Here is a 20,636-nt window from a genome sequence, read left to right on the forward strand (position 1 = left end):
GTATGCTTTGATGACAGTGTAATTTCTTGATTTTAATTACTATGTTCATTGATCTCATACTTATTTAAAAATGTATTGCTCCTTGTCATTCATAAAAACTATGGCATAATTATTATTCATTCATATGAGAGTGGTAATGTCCATTTGCCTAATGAATGACCTATTTACCCTCAATGAATACTAACTGGACTTGGGTCTAGAACTGTTTTTGAAAAAGTAATATATTCTCTCAAAGAAAATATCAGATCTAAGGAGAAATGTGGCATGATAAAGTGGTACCTATATTTGGAATATATGTAAAAAGGATAGTAGCAATGAAAGCTAGAGTCAGTTTTGAGAAATGTTTGGATGAGCATTTCTCAAAGACAAGCATGAATTTCTCTTCTGTTTTTCCAAATTCAGAAGCAACTTTAGCATCTTATAGAAACATTGGAGAGCTGAAATTTCATGAACTATGTTGGCATCAAAATGCATTTGATGCATTTCTACAAATAAATCAGTTTACCAAAGTAATGGAATAGTTACTCTACGAAGACTTTGTAGTCAATCAGAACACACTATTTTCATGCATTGGTTCCATTGGGCTGCATGTTGTTTCTTTTGTGCATCTGAGGATTAGTTTCCAGTAATACCTCAAAGGATTATCAAAATAACAAATGGAGTTCAGGAAAAGAGTCATTCCAAAAACTCCAATGTAGCTATAAAATGTTTATACACGAAAAATTTGACAAACACCATTTGTATAACTACATACTCAAAAATCATGAAGGAACACTTTTTGATAAAACACTATGGGTAAAAGTGGAATCTAATCTTATTATAACATTTGCCTAGGTTTTGTACATATAACATGAAAATACATTTTCACAGAGAAAATGCAAAGAAAATAAGTATGAATTAAAATTCAATTAATAGTTGCCTTCAAAAATAATTTCATTTATTGTTGTTTTGGTTTGGAGAATCATTAACAAAAATTAGAAATAATTATGACATTGACATGTCACATATGATATTGAAATTTCATTATAGCATAACAAGATCTGTGACACAAGAAAGCATTTATTATGCTGACCAACCTAAAACCTTGAGCTTTTATTTTAGTTAACATAACTATTTTAGTTAACATAACTAAGAATAGGTTTATATGAACAGAAATGAGTTTTATCTCATTTGCATTGTATTTGATCCTTCACTGCATCTACTATGTATATACTTATTTATATACTCAGGGAAAACTATTTACTAATTTACTAACTATAGTGAATTAATCTACAATGCAGCTGTATTCTGACTGAAGGCATACATCATAATAATATTTTTATTAATTCCTGACATATTTTTGAGGGATTAACCAATGAGATAAACCAGTCCATGATTCTTGTTTGTGGTAGTGCCAAATACAGAAATACAATATCTCCCCCCCCACACACACACACACCATCACTAATGTCCATACATTTTAATCTTTCCTATTTTTCAAACTTTGTGTGCTTTAAACTTTGATATCTACTTATATGTCTCAGCTCTTTCTTTTTAGTCAAACATATTCAATAATTGAAATCTTACATGAAGAGTCAGACTAGACATTATACTGAATGTATTGCTATAATGAAGCATATTTTATTTCGGATCATCAACTTTATCACTGAGTTGGCTGAAATAGAATGAAACATAATTCATAGATATAGCACTTATTATTTTTCTGTATTTTCACCAGTGATCTATAATAATTTTGTTACTGACTTGGAAAATGAATGCTGACACTCATTCAACACTTGTTTATCTTCAATATTTCAAGGGATTCATAGCCTGAAATTACTGCCTCAGTCACAGCACAAGAGGAATTTAACATTTGCTGTATATTCTTGCAACTCTCCAGGTTATATTCTCTGAATAAAACTCATGTGCAATCTGTTAGACATATTGAATGTGATTAATACAAGTTTAATGTTTTTATCTGAATACCCAATTAACTGTTGAAGTTTCCTCATAGATGTAAGATGGAGGAGTTGTTAAAAGAGTGTTAAGAAACACTACTATCTTTATTTTGATGATGCTTAGAGAATTTACTTATTGACCACGGTCACACTCTGATTTTCTGATCACTCTGGAGAAGGTGGTTCAAAACTCAGCATATTTCAGAAGCCAAATTGTTTCCCAAGACTAACGCAAGGACTTTTTTGCCTCAAAATTCTATTCCTATGATACAGCAAAACCTCAGGAAATATTTTTGGAAGATAATGTCTTTCAAAAACAGAATGGGACAAAATGTTTATTAGTTTATTTGAACAAAAGGAAGATATCTATTACACTGTTTTTAATTTAGGATGTACATTTAAAATTCAATCATACTCTCAATATCTTATTCCTAATTCTGTAATTTTATGATGTGCAAAATTAAGTAACATTATTAAATTGCTATGGGGAATTTCAACTATAAATAAAAAGTGCAATAATTAATTAATATTAAACTAATTACTCATTTTTCTCCACTAGTATCAGAGATTACTTCGGACCTATAGGAAATTACTCAACTATTTGATTTACTTCATCTGTAAAACAGACTTGATACTAATACTTAATTGAGGAGTATGTTACAAGAATTAAATTATCAATGGATATACCTAATAAATATGTTATAAATTAGAAACATAAATACTGAAGTAATTTTAATATTTGCAAATTTAGAGTACACTCTGCACTACCACTCTCACTTCTGACCTCAATTGCAAGTTGAGAATCCCCAACATCCCCACTTCTGACACAAAATGCAATTTTAGTGGTTCCTTAAATATGACCTCTTGCTTCAGTAGGTGAAGAAGACTCAATGAACCCCCAGAAAACTGTTATACTGAGATTTACAGTTTATTTCACTAAAAGCATATTCATTAAAATAAGCCAAGAGAAGAGCTATAGGAGACCTTGACCAAGAGAGTAACATTTTCATGAAGCTTCCGTTTTCCAGGTAGTCATTGGTGGCAGTGCTCAGAATGTTGCCAGAGCTGTCAGCTCATGAGTGGTTTTGTCATACCCTCGACTGGGGCCACATCAAAGAAACATCGCTGAGTATTTCTGTAGCTAACCTCAGTATCAGCCCCTCAGGAGACAGAGCTAATGCTTTGTGATCTAAAGCCCCCATGGCAAATCACATTATAGAGCATTTAACATGGTGTCTATGTAAGCAAAGATAATTTTACCAGGCGGTATATTTCAAAGTTTATAGATTACTTCTCAGGAGCTGAGAGCGAAGTCCAGACCTCTCTTTGGGAAAAAGTAAAATTCTTTACTGAAAAGATTTAATTCTAATATCAGTAGTTCAGTAATATGGAAATTCAAAATATAAGCTAAAACAGTGATAAATTGCTGTTGCCCATTCTTTTAAATAGTTAATAATGTATAATATTTATCGATTTTTTGTGGAGATAAAGTGATCATTTTTAGAAGCAAATGTTAAATGTGCATTGATAATTTTTATTTAGGAATGAAACTAATTAGAATTTTATTTGCCTTCCAGTTAATATGACAGTTTTCAAAATACAGAGAAGCAGTATAGCTGCCACTTTGTACTTATTTATATAAACGTTTTAGCATTTTGATTCACATGTTCACTCTAATCTTTATTTTTATTTTATGTAAATTTTTAGGTATTTATTTCTATCAATGCAATGTAAAGCATGCTTTGTAAAGAGTAGCGCTGTTGGCCTAAATGCAAAGTACTCATTTACATATCATTTTGAAAGAAATAATCGTTCTTTTTAATCACTCTGTCTCCTATATAGTGTGTAACTTTACAGACAGGTATTTTTGCACATTCATTTCAATCATTATGATAATAAGTTTAAAGAGATAAAAGCTGTTCTATTTCTTAGTCTGTATTGTTAAACCTGTGCAAGTGTTTCAATTACCATAATTCTGAAAAAAGTTTCATAGTTTAATATTCTAAGGTAATATATTCCCTTTCCTTGTATTCAATTTCATTTTTTGTATTCAGAAGAAAGTATCTGACAGCTGCCTTTGAATATGTTTTGCAGATATTTGAAAAAAGTAAAACATAGGGTAGGGATGAAAAAAGGATAGAACAAAGTTGATTCTGACAACCTATCATGCAATAAAGAATAAGATACTTTAGAATATTATATATAGTTAGATAAAAATACAATGAACCTGATATAGCTACATTACTTTTTCAATTATTATTTTTAAATAACAGTTTGAATTCACCTGCCTGTGCATGTTTGCTACCCAATTGGTCAATGAACATTTATAAATATTTATTGATCACTTACTAGGCCCTGGGATTATGATTGAAAAATAGTACATATAGAGATACAATGTCCAACTTCTAAGACACAAGTGATAGTAAGAATAAATCTCAAATGAGCTGCTACAAGTGAGCCATATTTTATACAAATGAAAACTGTCCTATTGCTCCAAGGTTTAGATTTATTGGACATATCTAATATGGACTGTGTTTTGAAGGCTTTTGTCTTTCAGTCACTGGTGATTTCTTGTACCTATATTTCACATTTTGTTCATGGTTAGTATCTATGCTTGAAAGAAGATATTTCCTTTCTTTCATTAGTAATCATTCAAGCTTAACGTGGTGTGGTTCAAACATTCTATCTGCTTTTTTTTCCTTCTTCCAAACACTAGATGTGAATATTTTCACAATTTACTTAGCACTCTAAACAACACTATTATTTATCTAGTTGTGCAAATTGTCTCTAAAGTATTTCTGCTTCAATTATCAGGTTATATCGACTCTATTCAGAATTTATTTAAAATGCATTTAGTTACTTGTATTTGGCTTTATTGTAGAAGATGCTCTTAATTCATATCTGCAGTGTTCATAACCAATGTCTCATTTGTCTATGGTTGCTTAAACATTAATTTTGATGTTGGGAAACAAATCATGTCCTAGATTCTTTCTACTCTGAGAACATTACTAGTGACAGTCATTATCATGCATATCCACTATTAATTTTATTGAAATGCAATAATATATCAAATAGATGAAAAATAAAGATGTGGAAATAAATCATAGAATCAGACTTTGAACTTCAAAATGAAATAGTATAACCAGAGTCTAATGCATAATGCCATAGTTAATAGGATCTAAAAAGCATGTGTTTCACAATTTTGAACTGTAATAGTAAAATATTAACTGGAAAAAACCAAAGCCTTCCAAAATATTAAAATACTTAATGATGGCATAACATGTGTATCTTTACTTAGTTTATTCTTACTGTGATTATTTCTAATTTATAGCATACTAAAATTGGAGAAGCTTCAAATTGGATGAGTGTTTTGAAAAAAAATGAGTAACTTATTCAAACAAAAGCCTAAGTTGAAGATAATTTGCTTCCTAAGGAATCTTGTAAATAATATATGGCCATGATAATATTGACATCTATATACAGTACTAGTTTTAGAAATTAAAGTAATATATTACTATAAATAAATATTAAAATCAATCTAGTTAATGTTACCTGAAATATTTCCTTGTTAAATACATAAGTAATAATGAAAATTTTCCATTTGAGCTCTAGAACTTCCCAGCCACGAGATCCTAGACAAATTCTTTTATCTTTATTGTCTTCCACTTCTTTTTTATTAAGTTTATTGGTACATTTTATGTATACAGTATGATGACATTTATCATTGGGAATTTGTACCTTTACATGATATATATTGGCTCTTATTTTTTCCCATTGCCCTGCCCTCCCTTCAACCCCTCCACCCCTTCCTACATACAAAGACTTGGTTTCTGTTTTTTCCTTATCTCATATTTATTCCTTTCCCTTCTTTCCTTTCCTCTACCCTCCAACTTCCCCTTTCTCTTTGGACCTTTTCTTCCTATTTCACGTTTTCTATTATACATTGAGATCCTTATTTACACTTTCAGTTTCTCACACCAGAGAAAATTCGGTGTTTACACATATGTGTCTTATTTATTTCACTCAAATATTGCCTCAGTGTGCATCAATTTAGCAATAAATGTCTCTAGTTTCTCATTCTGTATGGTTGAGTAATACTCCCATTAAAAAAAAACTTACATCTTCTTTATCCGGTCCCCAGTTGATGGGCATTTGGGCCGTTTCTAAATTTTAGCTATTACAAACTGTGCTGGTATAAACATGGGTGTGCATGTATCACTGTGGTATGATTCTTTTAATTCTTTGGGGAAGATCCCCAGCAGTGGAATAGTGGGGTCAAATGGGACTTCCAGTCCTAGTTCTTTGAGGTATCTCCATACTGATTTCCACAGTGGTTGCCCCAGTCTGCACTCCCACCAACAGTGCAGAAGGGTTCCCTTGTCCCACAGCCCCACCAGCATTTGTTATTAAAGCTGTACCTTCCTGCATTTTGTCAATTACACATTACGATAAAGATGAAAACCAACCCATTTTGATTATATTAAGAACAGTAGATCACAAATGTAAATACTGTGTTGTCATAGAAAGGACTGTGGTCTGAAAGTTTCTCACTGTCAAACTCTTATGTTGAAATCCTAACCACTAAGGTGGTGGTATTGAATATGTAGGGTCTGTAGTGATTAGACAGGAGAGTGCAAGCTTTGTAAATGGGATGAATGCCCCTATAAAAGCCATCTCAGGGAGACCCTTGCCCTTCACACAGGTGGAACACAGTGACAAAGCACCATCTGTGAACTAGAAAGCGAGTCCACACTAGACACCGAGTCTGCTGGCATCTTGATATTGGGTTTCTCAGCCTCCAGAACTGTGAGAAATGTTTCTGTTGTATAAACTTTATATTTTGTTGGTGTAACTCAAAAAAACTAACTCAGAATACTGTGAAGACAGTATGATTCTTTCAGCAAAGTATTAAAAACCCAAGTGAGAGTTAGTTTACATGTCTATATAAAGTTAATTAACTCCATGACAAAAATTTTCCCCACATAAACTTCCACCAAACAAATGTCCCTGTTAAAAATGCACTTAGTCGTTTTATAATTAACTCCCAATTATTATTTTAAATATATTTCCCCCCTATGAACTCGCTGCCCAATAACCACCTGGTAGAAAAATATGAAAGTATTAATACCTCAGACAATATAGTCGGAAGGACGTGGATCATAATAACGTTTCTGCTATTTAAATGGTTTTTGACCATAGGCAAGTTGTTCTCAGATCTATTTAAATGGAAAAATGTCTTTAGAAAAATGCTGTTACAAGGGTTGATTGAGATTTTATATGGAACTTTATATTCTTATCATTGTGCCCACTGCATAAAAATATACTTAATGTGCTATAGCTATTGTACATCAGTGAAGTACAAAAAGAGGTACCATATATAATGTCCACTATTTACTGAAAAATTATGGCTACTGACATATGCTACTATTGAATCTGACACTATGCTCTGGGTTTAAAGAAAAAGTCTGACTGAAATTATAAGACTAGAACAATTACTTGGATAGTCTCCACAAAAATACATGTTTTGCTCTAGCATTTGCCCTATATGCTCACTAATATATTCACTATTAAAGAACCCTTGGTAGATTCGTAACATCTTCAGAAATAGCCATTTATCTATTTTTATATTCCTATTTAAGTCAGTGTTCCACTGACTGTTTTTTAAGAATGCAAATATCACTCTCCCTCAGGAATTGTACTAACACTATCTGTGTGTGCTATCGAGAACAAAAGCCTAAAGTCCTATTTATATGAAATAATGTCTTTCAAACAAATGTACAAATAAAAACATAAACTCATGCATATTTAATTTTCCTTTTCTAGGCAGTAGCAAATACCTCATTTTAGGATGTTTAATTTACTTATCACAGAAGTAGTGTCAATGTCAGAAACAACAATGATTACTTGTATTATAATTTCTCTTGAGCAATAATCATGTCATAACCATGTTTTACCCTTACAGAGTAACACAATAATTTGGACACAATATATAATGAAAAATATTTATCGTATTAAGCTGTAATGAGACAGGTAATAAATTTATACCATCCGAGATATCAAATCAAAGTATATATGTGCTGGTATTTTTAATATCATGACTAGAAGAAAGTTTGGCACCTTTAAGTGAAAGTTCTGTTGCTGTTCTCTAGTTAATGAGCTTTATTTTTCCCAAGTAAAGGATCATGATTCCAAAAGCATACATTTTTGATGAATCAATCTGAGGTTTTCAGTTCATTTCAATCAAAGGATTACATGCTTCACCTGCAAGTCTTATCTGAGACTGTCTGAATCCCTCTCCCTGAATCACACATGAGTATATCTCCCTATTGCCTTAAAATATGTTCAATATCTTCCCTTTGTTAATTAGCAGTTTTATGGGGCAGTTAGCAATAGCTTTAGTAAAAGTTTAGTTAAACTTTTAGTGAATAAAAAAGTTCCACTGGGCAACTTGTCCTGCTTGGGCAGAATTAAATACAAAGGAAATAAAATAGAAATGCATTTCTAGAAATGTATAAACCAGAAAGCAAAGTTCTAAATGTGTAAATCTTCCCCAAATAGTATTAAAAAGTTTCTCTCATTTTTGAAACATATATTTATACAAGCATATTTACAAAGTATTTTACATTTTGTGTTTACTAATTTTTATGTGTGAAAAATATTGAAGACTCACACGTAAGTAGAAAATGTATCTGTTTTACCTAAAATAAGCAGAACGAGAAAACATATTTTAATAGGTTCAATTTAACATAATAATTTGTTTTAAGTATAAATTATTTCCATTTCAGAAAAAGTGTGCCACTAGTGATTCTGCTTTTGTTATTAGTATCTATCTATTAAAAGCACATAGTCTATGTTATGTTTTAATAGGGTAATAAATAAGTATAACTTACAATTTTAATGATTTAGAATTAGCCTTTGGGATAGGTTAGCTGAGTTTTGGATGCGAGAAATAAATTATTTAATTATGGCTTTAAGATATTTCTGGTTTTTAATTGGCTTCCTGTTTTTCAATTGAAGTTAAATAACATTACATTCAAATCAAAGTACTATTGATTTTTGCCACCTCGTTTTCATTTTTGATTCTTATTCATTAATTACCTTATACTAAATAACTTGAAAAAGTTTACAGATCCCATAAAAGTATAAAAGCAATATTGTTGTTGGAACATATTGTTGTTATTTCTTTAAAGATAATTAATATTTTTTTCTATTTATTCATTTTGGAAATTATTTCTAACACATTATGCTTTCTCAGAAAGTTCAAGTTTGGTGATCACTGAAGTTAGGTAGAGACTGTATAAAATGTTCTGTTCTTTCTTTGTATTAAAATTTTGTTTGGGGAATATTTGTATTCTCTTTGAAAGATATATAATTTTAATTCCTAGAGGACCAGCAACTTCGCTTTCATTCCTTCAAGTGAGTCTGTAAACCAATGTGAATGCATAATTATGACAATGAAAATGATCTGGCACAATTCAGCATGGCATGGCTGAATGACCAGACTCACTTTAACTAACTGAATAAGCACTGAAAATTATTCACGTCTTAAAATGAGAAATACTCTGTGTCCAATACTGTGTCCAGCACTATGACAGTCCCTGCATTATGTCGCACATTGACCAATCCAGTGGTCTTTGTCACTGATGAATTTGCACTGAGGAGATGATTAGCAGATTCAAATCCTGGAAAAATGAATATATAGTTGCTCTTCTAATTTTTAAATATCTTCGGTGAAGTATGATTGACCATCAACATCTTTATATTCTTAAGTATACAAGTTAGTGAGTTTAGAGGTAACTATGTACCCCTGAAATCATAACCACAATCCATGTTGTAAACCTATCTAAATAACCTCCAAAAGTTTCCTCATTTTTAAAAGCATTATTATTATTGTTTTTATGTGATATTATAACATGAGATCTTAAAAAGTAAAGTGTATAATATAGTATTGTAAATTGTAGGCATTCTCCTGTATAGTAGTGTTCTAGGAATTATTCATCTAGGAATTAACCATCAATTGCATCATCATTTGATATAATTGAAACTTTGTGCCTTTTAAATAATATTTCTGTTTCCACCTCTCCAGCCTCTGTTAACCAACATTCTGCTTTCGTGTTTTATGAATTTTCCTATTTTAGATTCCACATAGAAGTGAGATCATACAGTGTTGTCTTATTTCTAACTTATTTTATTAATGCCCTCCACGTTAATCCATGTTTTCACAAATGGGAGGATTTATTTCTTTTTAAAGACTGAACAGCATTTTGTTGTATGTGTATACATAGCATTTTTATACATTCATTCATTAGTAGATATTTAAATTGCTTCCACACTTTGAACTTTGAGAAAATTTTTCCAGTGAACTTGTAGACAAATTTCTCTCCATGGTTTTTAACTAATTCCTTTAGATATACACAAAAATATAAAATTTCTGGACCATATGGTGGTTCTGTTTTTAACTTTTTGATACTCTTTTACAAGGGCACTAAAAATACAGTACACAACAGAAAGCAGATAGTCTTATTAAAATAGTAGTTGGAAAGCTGGATATCAGATTTAAATTAATGAAAATTGTCCTTTATCTTGTAAACAAATATCACCTCCAAATGGAATAAAGATTTTAATATAGGACCTGAGTGCATAAAAATCGTGGGAAGAAAAACATGGGAAAAGCTTCACAATGGCCTTGGCAATAATTTATTGGATGTGCCATCAAAAGCACAGGCATTTAAATAAAAACTAGATAGAGTCCATCAGATTAAAGTGATTCTGTGTGGTAAAAGAAATAATCAACAAAATGAAAAGGCAACCTATAGAATAGGAGAAAATATTTGTAAAGTGCATGGGTTATTCAGCTTTGTATCACTATAGCCAAACACCTAACATAGGCTGCTTAGGAAGGGTTTTCTTTTGGCTCATGGTTCTGGAGGTCAAAGTTCAAGACTGGGCATCCTCATTGGTTTGATTCTCTGACAAAGTCCTAGTATCATGGCGGACTGCTTGACAAAATGAGTGCTTCCCCACAAACCAAGAAGGAGGGGAGCAGGGCAGAGACAGAGAAACAGAAAGAGAGAGAGAGAGAGAGAGAGAGAGAGAGAGAGAGAGAGAGAGAGAGACAGAGAGACAGACAGACACTGAGATGCTGGAGGGGTTCCATAATCCCCTTCAGGAGCATACACCTAAGAACCCAATGACCACACTAGGGTCCTACTTCTTAAATACCCATTGCATCTCCTAATCCTGCTGACCTTGGTGACCAAGCATAGCACATTATTTCCAATGAAGAATTAATATCCAAAATATGTGAGGAACTCAATTCATTAGCAGTAAAATATTCTACATAAAAATGGGCAAAGTATTTGATAAGATAGTTTTTAAGGAAGATACATGGCCATCAGCTACATGAAAAGATGCTCTTAATCACTAGTCATCAGAGAAATGTAAATCAAATTAAAGCAGATATCATCTCATACTTTTTAGTTTGGGTGGCACATTAACAAACACCAGATGATAAATTTTGCTGAAGACGTGGAGAAAACAACCCTTAACTGTTGATAGGAACATAAATTGGTGCAACCACTATAAAAATCAATATAGTTGGACTACTCACAAGATGGAGATTTGTACTTGAGTACTAGAGGCGAAACTTGATCTGTTAAGGATGCCCTCAGCATTCCTCACAGTCTGACCTGTTTGCAGGACTTGCCCAGGGCTCATGTGAGCACAGTTAGGTGCTGCATCTCTATTCAACTCTGGGTGGGTTTTAAAAAGCTCTGAAGGACACTGTTCCATTCAGTTACAGTGTTCCTGTGTAACATGTTTAAGCTCAGCAGTACACATTTTCACTTTCATCACTTTTTTCCCTTATGTGTTTAGTGCTACATCACGGCCATTGTCCCTTTCACAGGTTTGCTCTTCTTGCCACTTACAGGATTAAGGCATTCCCTGTTTTAGCTATTTATTTATCCTTTTTTAAAGTGTTTGAATGTAAGGCAGCAGTGAGAATTTTATTTATTCTATCCAGGATGGTAAATATCTTATACTAAAAAAAATCAAAGTGAATACTTCCGTGCTTGACTTCACTTTGAGTTATATATTTTTTATAGTACTTGGTATGTGATCTATGTGCATTTATTTGTGTTCCTTTCCTATAGCACAGTGTGCTTCTTGGCTTGCAGCATTTATTTTACTTTGTTTTGTTTGTTTTTACACCTTGTTTGTCTAGTGTAGTATTACAGAAATAATCCCATGTTTTTAGAAATGCCATTAGCAACAATTAAGAAAAAATAACCTTAATGTTAAAAGATGGAAAATTTTGAAATACAAGTCAAACTTACCCTTTTGATGTTGTCTTCAAATGAACAAACCGTTGGGGCAGAGGATTTAGCTCAGTGGTTCCGGCACCTGCTGCCCAAACACAAGGTCCTGAGTTCGATCCCCCGTATCAAACAAACAAACAAACAAATGAACAAACTGGTCCTTCTTTCTCTGGAGACAGAATTGTGATATATGGTGAATGAGCACCATTCCAGAGTGGCCTCCCTCTGGAAAATACTGATAAGTGAATAGAAAATTTCCATCTTGCTTCTTAGGAATTAAGAGTCAACGTTAGCAAATTGTCTTTAATGTGGATTCCTCCCATAAGCAGGGCGCTTAAGTGTATCCATAGCTCTTTGTAGGCCACAAGAGGCCACCTGATCCCAACAATGCACACCATGCCTTCAACTCAGGCAGCGATGTTCATATTTTATATTTCTCAGCACATGTATTATTTTTTTTTTTTGCTCACAGCATTCTTATGAAGGGTGGGATGAGTTTTAATCTTTCCTTTATTGTCATTTTTTTTCTCTATGACTTAATTTGGGATTTTAGAAGGCAATAATACTGGGCTTCTCACTTTCAAATATTCTCAAAATTTTACTGAACTGAAGTTTGTGGATTTGATTATAAGGCAGTTACTAGCTTGTGAAACATGCCACAGCTGAGTCTTAGCAAAGAATATTTTAGAAGCACCTATTGATATAAAATAACCAATTCTTGATATGCTTGCAAAATATTTGTGTATTACTTCTGACTTTACTTCCAATTCATTCCTGGTTAGGTGCTTTATTCTAAAATGATCTGAAATGCTATAGAATTTAGATTTTTTACCAAATCTTACTCTAGAAAATAATGTCTGAAATAGCATGCTAGTTAATTTCAACATTATAAATTTAAATATTTAACCTTTTCATAGCATGTAAGTAATGTATTTAATGTTTAAGAAGATATTAGTAACATTTAATTGTATTTAACGTCAGTAAAAGCAAACTGTGTAGCCATATAAACATATAATCTCAAGATATCCTAGGTTTATGGTAAAAATATAGATGTGTTTACACATTTTTCTCAGTACTGATGAGTAAGTCTTATTCCTGCCTTCTAATTAAAAACAATTTCATATTATAGTTTTTCTTCTATGAAGAAACGATGCTCTGCATTGATCATTTAATGAAAGTTTTATCAAATTTGCTTAAAATTTATTTACTAAAGAGGTTTCTGTTACTGAGTATTCACTTATATCAGATTTATAAAATCTTATATCAGATATTGTATTTGTAAAATATTTAAAGATCTTTTTGTCTCTTAGGATATTCTTTTAATTTTATTTATAATTTTCCTTAGTTTAGGGGCAGTATTCCATTTGTTCAATTATTTTAGAGAATGAAAATATTATTGTTTATTTATAATATCTATAAAATAATACTTAAAGTATATGACACGACCAAAATGTCCATTATTTATTTCATTTGTACAGCTTAAATAGTACCCTAGAAAGTGATTTAATGATTTTAAGATGTATGTGTATGGGTATGTATAATTAAACATATGTGTGTGTGTGTGCGTGTATGTTGTATGTCTTTCTCCATAAATATATTTATAATCTTGTATTTTGCTAAATATAATACTTTTTACAGTTTTCTTTACTTTTATAAATGATATGTTGCACACACTAGAGAATATTGGAACATTAAGTTAATCCCATAGGATTATGATTCTAAAACTCAGTTCCGTCTTTCAAAGCAATCCTTTATTATAGGGTTAGGCAACGACTTCTCCAGTTGTGCTCAAAGTATAAATGTTTCACAACCTTTATATGGAGTCTTCCACACTTGCTCTGTCATCCTGAACATTGTAAACTTTTCATTTCTAGAGTGAAGGGATACAAGCTCCAGATGTGATGACATCTTTATATTATACACATAGCTTCCTACTCTTATACTCTGGAGGAGAAACAGGGATCTTCAAAGGATGGGGGAATTCATGTCAGTATTAACTCTAGGTTTTGTTCCCTGGATCAAAAGTGAAACATGATCTATATCTTTGCACAATTTGTAGCTTTCTTCTTATCACACTCTAAAAGTTCTAGACATTGAGCCACTCCTTCTAGATTTGTTACATTCCCTGCCTTTTAATTACAGTAAAACCTTGGTTTGTGATCATAATTCAATCCGAAAACATGCTTGTAATCCAAAGCACTTGCATAATAAAGCATATTTCCCAATAAGAAATAATGGAAACTCAGATAATTCATTCCACAACCCCAAAATATTTACAGAAGAATGATTACAATACTGTGATATAATACAGAATAATAAAGAAAATACAAAATACAAAGAAAAATAAACAAATCAACTGACACTTCCTCTGAAAACCTTCATGGCTGGTGAGAGGGAGACAAGAGGGAGGAGGGTTATTGTATAGAATGACTTTCACTGTCATTAATGGAGTCACAGCTATCTATTGGCTCAATTGAACTGTGTTTTTTCTTGTAACTTTAACGAGGAACCTACCAGTGACACTTGCTTTTGCCTCCTTTGAGGATTTCATGGAAATGTGACATTGCATTGTCTGTCAACAAATTTACCGCTATACTGCTCCAGGCTTGTTCGCTTTTCTACAGAATTTTACACTGTTTCCCACATTTTATACATTTCCCTAATCTCATTTGAAGGGAGAGATTCCCCCTTTTCCCTTCCACCTCTGCAGAAGAGATCTTCTCCATGGCTCTTGCTGTTGGGAAATGATTGTCCACAATCCCACAGCAAGAGTGAGAGAAGAAACATTGGCTCAGTTGTGATCATGTGATATTTGACTTCATGTACTACTTGTATTGCAGAATACCACGCTTTATATCAAGTTAAAATGTATTAGGAAAGTTTGCTCGTATTATGGAACACTCACAAAACAAGTTACCCACTCTCCAATGTTTTACTATTTGTTTGTTTGTTTATATGGGATCTCCATGAATTGCTTAGGCTGGCCTTGAACTTGCCATCCTCCTGCCTCAGCCTCCTGGAGTTCTGCCATTAGAGGCATGCAACACCATACCTGGCTTCTACTGTTTGAAATGTTGCCAGGTTCTTTGTGGAATCTGTTCCTCTCAAAGTCAATTGTTGACTTGATGTTATAGTGATTTTTGACTGTGGTATTTTATTTAATGTCCACATCATGTTTACATTTTAGGTTTATTGTGATTTTTTCCTTCAATAAAATGGTAACACTGTATAATAAATGTTTTTAGAGTTATTAATCTAGTATAATTTTGTGAGGGTTTGAAGACCGGAACTTACACTTTAAAAATGCGTATCCTGAAACTGCCTTTAAATCATATAAGCACACATTTTCTCTAGGATATCATACCTATTCCTCCCTCCTTGTCATGACTTTCAGAATGATTATGTACAGGAGTAGGAAGAGGAAAATTAAACAAATATTACAATCTAATTTAAGTAGTAATGAATTTGCTGATCTCTCTACATTAGAAGTAAATATATAGGGAAGACTAAGATTGAGTTTTCCCAATTTTCTTGGGAAAACTTTTGAAGCTTCCCATATTTCCTTTAATTTTATTGTTTGCCTCATCTTTAAACATTTTGAATCACGCAATGTATCATTGCTTAGTGGTGTACAAGAAAAATTATCACAATTGAGAAAGTTAAAAGAAAACATTGTCATGTGTCCTTTTAGACACAACTGTGGGGAAATTTGATATCTCTTTTGCATTCTGTCACATTACTCAGAATTCTTACAGTAGTGCATGGAGATAAAGAAAAAGCTTCAGTTGAATATGATAATTCAATTTTCCTAATTCTCTAACATGAAGAATAAAAAATGCGATATCATCTGAGGTGCAAATGAAGTAATATGAAAGTGACCTCATGAAATATGTACAACTTTTATTGAGATATTATACCTTACTTAAATTTGAAAAACATTTTCTAAACTGTGTCCATTGGCAAGCATTTTTAAAAGGCATAATGCATTTCTAAAGTATAGCTTAAGTAGAGGTAATATAGGAATTTGAAAACACTGAATATTATCCTGGCCAAATACATTGTAACATTTCCCTAGTACTGCACCATTAAAAAGTGATACACAGCCAGCTCTCCTTTCTGCTTCAGCAGAGAGACTCTATCAAGAGTCAGCTGCATTTGGCTCCATGCATGGAAGAAAGTGACTGGGGCTGAATAATTCTTACAACAAGGATGCTAGGATAATTTCTTTGCTACTCGTTAGTTTGTGTAGCTGCCATCACCCACACTGTATGTGTTGTCTGATATCCAAATCCAGGGCCTCATCAATTGTGTGTCCTTAACTCCCTATCCTAAGCTCCATGTTTGAATCTGCAAAGGGTGTAAGGTACAGCTTAGCACTTGGCTCAGGGATAAGTTTTAGGAACTATTGTAAATTTATCTTATATTTAATTTCCTTTATTCTTTTCCCTGTAAGCAAAATCATAGCTTTATTTGTGCAAATATCAGGCCAGTCAGTAGTTTTTAAGAGGCCAAGTGATGTTTTGCTTTTGGAATTTTTACTGTAAATACTTTTCAAAGAACTTAAATTAGGTTCACTACCTCAGCATATTTTTTTGATGTATGTTGGAAAGTCAAGAGATAAAGCTAGTTGGTAATTTCTATAGAAATTTTGACAAACATAAAAGTGGTATAAAGCCATTATGATACAGGCAAGCACAGTCGGGATATTTTCAGTCTGTCAAGTTTGCATTTTAAAGAATGTAGTAAGGTTTTATGAAAAAGAAATTGCTTTTCCCACTTTTGTTATCTGTTTCTTTGAATTTCAGAAGACATTTGTAAATCAAATTTTATTCATCCAGATAATGCTCAAACCAGACACTTAAAGCTTTAAGAACTGCTTTGAGGTACATGCACAGGTTGGTTTGATGTGCAGAAAATGATTAAAATAGCATTGTAAGCTTTCAAGGTGATACTGGGAATATAATTCAGAACTAACAAGTCTACGCTGGTCCGTATTTTTAAATGTAATGGGAAAATCAATCCAGCAATTATTTATCGAGTCTTTTATGAGCTAGGCATTGTGCAAAGGCTTGGAGGGCAGGTGGGAAATAAGAAAACATAATTAAACACAATAGTAGAAGTTTGCAGCTCTCCAGGTAGCACAGAGATGTGTAAATAAACTGGAAATAATATTTTAAAATGCCACAGTGGAAATATTTATGGGCACGGAATGCATACAATACCCTCTTCTGATATGCTCAAGGGGGTTAAGGTCATGTTTGTTAATTAGAACCAGGGTGGACTTTTGGGATGTCGGGCAGATCTAACAGCAGTCTTGGGCACTAGTTGTGCTCCAATGAGGTTTGGAGACTAGAATAATAAGACAAATCTTCTGAGATAACCTTCTAAGGAGGTAGTGTTCACTACCTTTTCACCAAATGGAAGCAAATTCTCTAATAAATTATTTCTCTCCAGTGACTAATAAGTAGCTTATAGATTAAAGGGAGAATGGAGGCAGATATTTCTGTCATATTTCATGATATTTCTTTTCTTTTTTTCTTCACATTATCTCCTTCTTCACTCTCCCTTTGTTCTTACTACACCTTTTCCCACTGCCTATTTTAGCACTGATCTCTCTACTTTGGATTGCAATACTGAAATGGATCTATGAGCTCATGGACATATTCATTTATTCAGCAAGTTTTACTGAGCATCTACTGATGACTAACCATTATTCTCAGTGCTAGGAATAGAGTGTATGCAAAACACAGCAATTCTGTATAGTCTTGGATCTAAATGAATACACCATGCAAAGCAATATATGTGATAAAGAGAAAGAAATCATGAACAGAGTATGACTTTTTTCTGGCTATTTTCTCGGTTTCAGAGGGCAACATCAACTCCTAACAAGTCAAAAGAGTCTGATCTTTATGAAAAATTAATGTATTTAATCACCTATTTCTGTCTGCTTATATATCTTTACTATTGAAGTGCTATTAACTATTTAGACATTTAAAGTTAGAACTTTACTTTTGTGTTTGATGGGATGGATTCTTTTTCTGAACTGATTTCCAGCAAAAACCTGTTAATCAAACAGCCATACCTCTAAAAGTATAAATACATAAGTCAAGACACAAATATTCCCTGATAGAAACAGAGGGAAAAAGGATTAACAATAACTGTAAAGTGGGCTCCTTGGCAGAATATTCCTGCATGATCCTCTCAAAAAAAGTAATACCAAAAGGTATATATAGCTTTGTCAAAGACACAGCAAAAGACTCTATTCACAGGTAAAAGAATATTTATTGCTTGGGCTGATTAATTGGTTTGTACTATAAAATCCAAAATCATTTATACCCCACTGTGAATTATAGCTCTGAAACTACATAAGAAATATTGTGTTTATCAAAGGTTTATTGGTGAGTACACCCTTGTGAAATATTTGGTGCTGTGTGGCAGAGAAAGTATGATATTATTCATATCAAACAACTTTGTTATATCTGGGAAAGATACTTTTATGAGAAAGTTATTCCTGTAATACAACTAAATTAAATGTGAATTAAAAGCACTGAACAAAGAATGGAAAAGTTCCTGTGACCTGAGGTGTTAAAAATAAAAATATCTTTCAAAGAAATAGATATTTTAATTTATTTTTTATTTCAATTTATTTACAAAAATGTAATAAAATTTCTGTTGGCAGAAAGAGGAGAGAATATGAGACAGTCAAAGTATCACAATGTCAAGAAATCCCTGATTTTTTTTTTCAAATTGCGAGGTCGTAGTAAGAGCTTTAGAAAATATTTGCTATGCGGAATAACTGATGGGTTTGAGAATGTTAAGCAAGACAACTGGAGGCTAGACAAGTATGGCAAATATTTGAAAGGTTTCTAAGCAGAGAGGAAAGAGTCTGGATTGAATGCAGATTTAAGGAAGCCAGAGGAACCCTCAGAGATTAACCATTCTGTGTGCACAAATCAGGTTCTTATGTACCAGAAGATACAACTGATTCTAACATAAACAGGAATGACGTTAACGGGAGAGCAGGAAGTAACTGGTAGAGTTGGGCTGCAGTGTGGGCAGAGGACACTGGCAGAAGGAAAGAAGGAAGGAAGTAGCATCAGCAGGTGTCCCAACACATCCTTCAGGACCCAGATGGATGTTGTCCCTAAGTTTCCAGACACTTTGGTACAGTGAGCTCCACGTGGCTGCTCGAGGCTCCCACAGTCACTTCTGCATTTTGAGAAAAATAATTTCTGAAAACTTTGAGAGGCCTCTTTCAAGAGCCAATGGTCTTGGTCACTGGTATTTTACCACCCAACTTTGGGTCCAGTGTAGATTTGTCTATCAGAAAGAATTGAGTAATGCTCGACTCTCTTCACATTAATATCTAACATCTTTTATTTTACTTATTGGATATTTTTAGCTAAAAACGGTATGTCTTTTTGAATGGTCTCTATTTCAATAGCCAGTGTAGTGCCCGTCAGTCACTGTACTCCCAAATAAATGGTTAATTAAATAATGAGATATCTGAAAGATATCGATCTTAAACAGGATGTAAAATTTTGAGGGCATGTATACTTGTTCTAAACGGTACCAGATACTCAACGAACAGCAACAGTCCAATAAGATGATTGTCTATTTCATTTGTTATCCATCAGTCACGACTTTTTAATCAATTCCAATTTCACTACTATAGTTGTTTTGAACCAAGAAGGAAATAAACTTACTAACAAATATTCATAAGAGAATAATACCAGAAATGGTTCAAGAGCTCATAGCTGCAAGCAAAACGTGTCAAGCACATCTTTTAAATTACCATGATGGGAGTGCTGCTTTATTTGCTTCTTTATCAGACATACCAGGTCTAGCCATTTAATCATTAAAACATGTTTAAAATGTATCATATCACAGAATTTTAAACTTATTTTTTCACTTTTACTAATTCATGCCTTTTACTTAAATATAGCTAAAACATGCTAATTTGTCTCATTTTATGGCTTCTAAGTGGTCCCCCCAAAAGATATGGTAAAACTCCAGCACCTAATAACTCAGAATGCTCAGAATGTGACTTTAAATTTATAAAAATATAATAAGAATATAGGATTTACCAAGAAATGAGGATCCAGGTTCTCAAACCAAAGGGAAAAATATGCCCATAGGCTAGTAAAATATTAATCAAAGTAAAATGACTTAAGGATATAAAACTATGTTCAATCCCCTGTACTGAAAAAAAAATTATGTCATTTTCTCATAAACTAGTGTCATTATGAAACAGGTAACACATTAAAACTAAGAACTCACCATTGCAATAGTGAAATAATTAAATCTATTTTATAGTTAAGATGATTTATTTTTAATATAATTTATTTTTCAAATATATTCAATAGTTATACATGTTAAC

The 20,636-nt window shown here is 32.6% G+C and overlaps 1 protein-coding gene across 1 annotated transcript in view; it reads left to right on the forward strand.

Annotated features, from left to right (window-relative positions):
- Window positions 1-20,636, forward strand: part of Znf804a (zinc finger protein 804A) — a 283,089-nt gene that overhangs the window by 123,158 nt on the left and 139,295 nt on the right. The window lies entirely within an intron of this gene.

This window comes from Heterocephalus glaber, unplaced genomic scaffold (genome assembly GCF_053883595.1).
Source record: "Heterocephalus glaber isolate CG9 unplaced genomic scaffold, H.glaber_assembly_v1.0 deba00000347, whole genome shotgun sequence".
In the NCBI taxonomy this organism is placed as follows: domain Eukaryota; kingdom Metazoa; phylum Chordata; class Mammalia; order Rodentia; family Bathyergidae; genus Heterocephalus; species Heterocephalus glaber.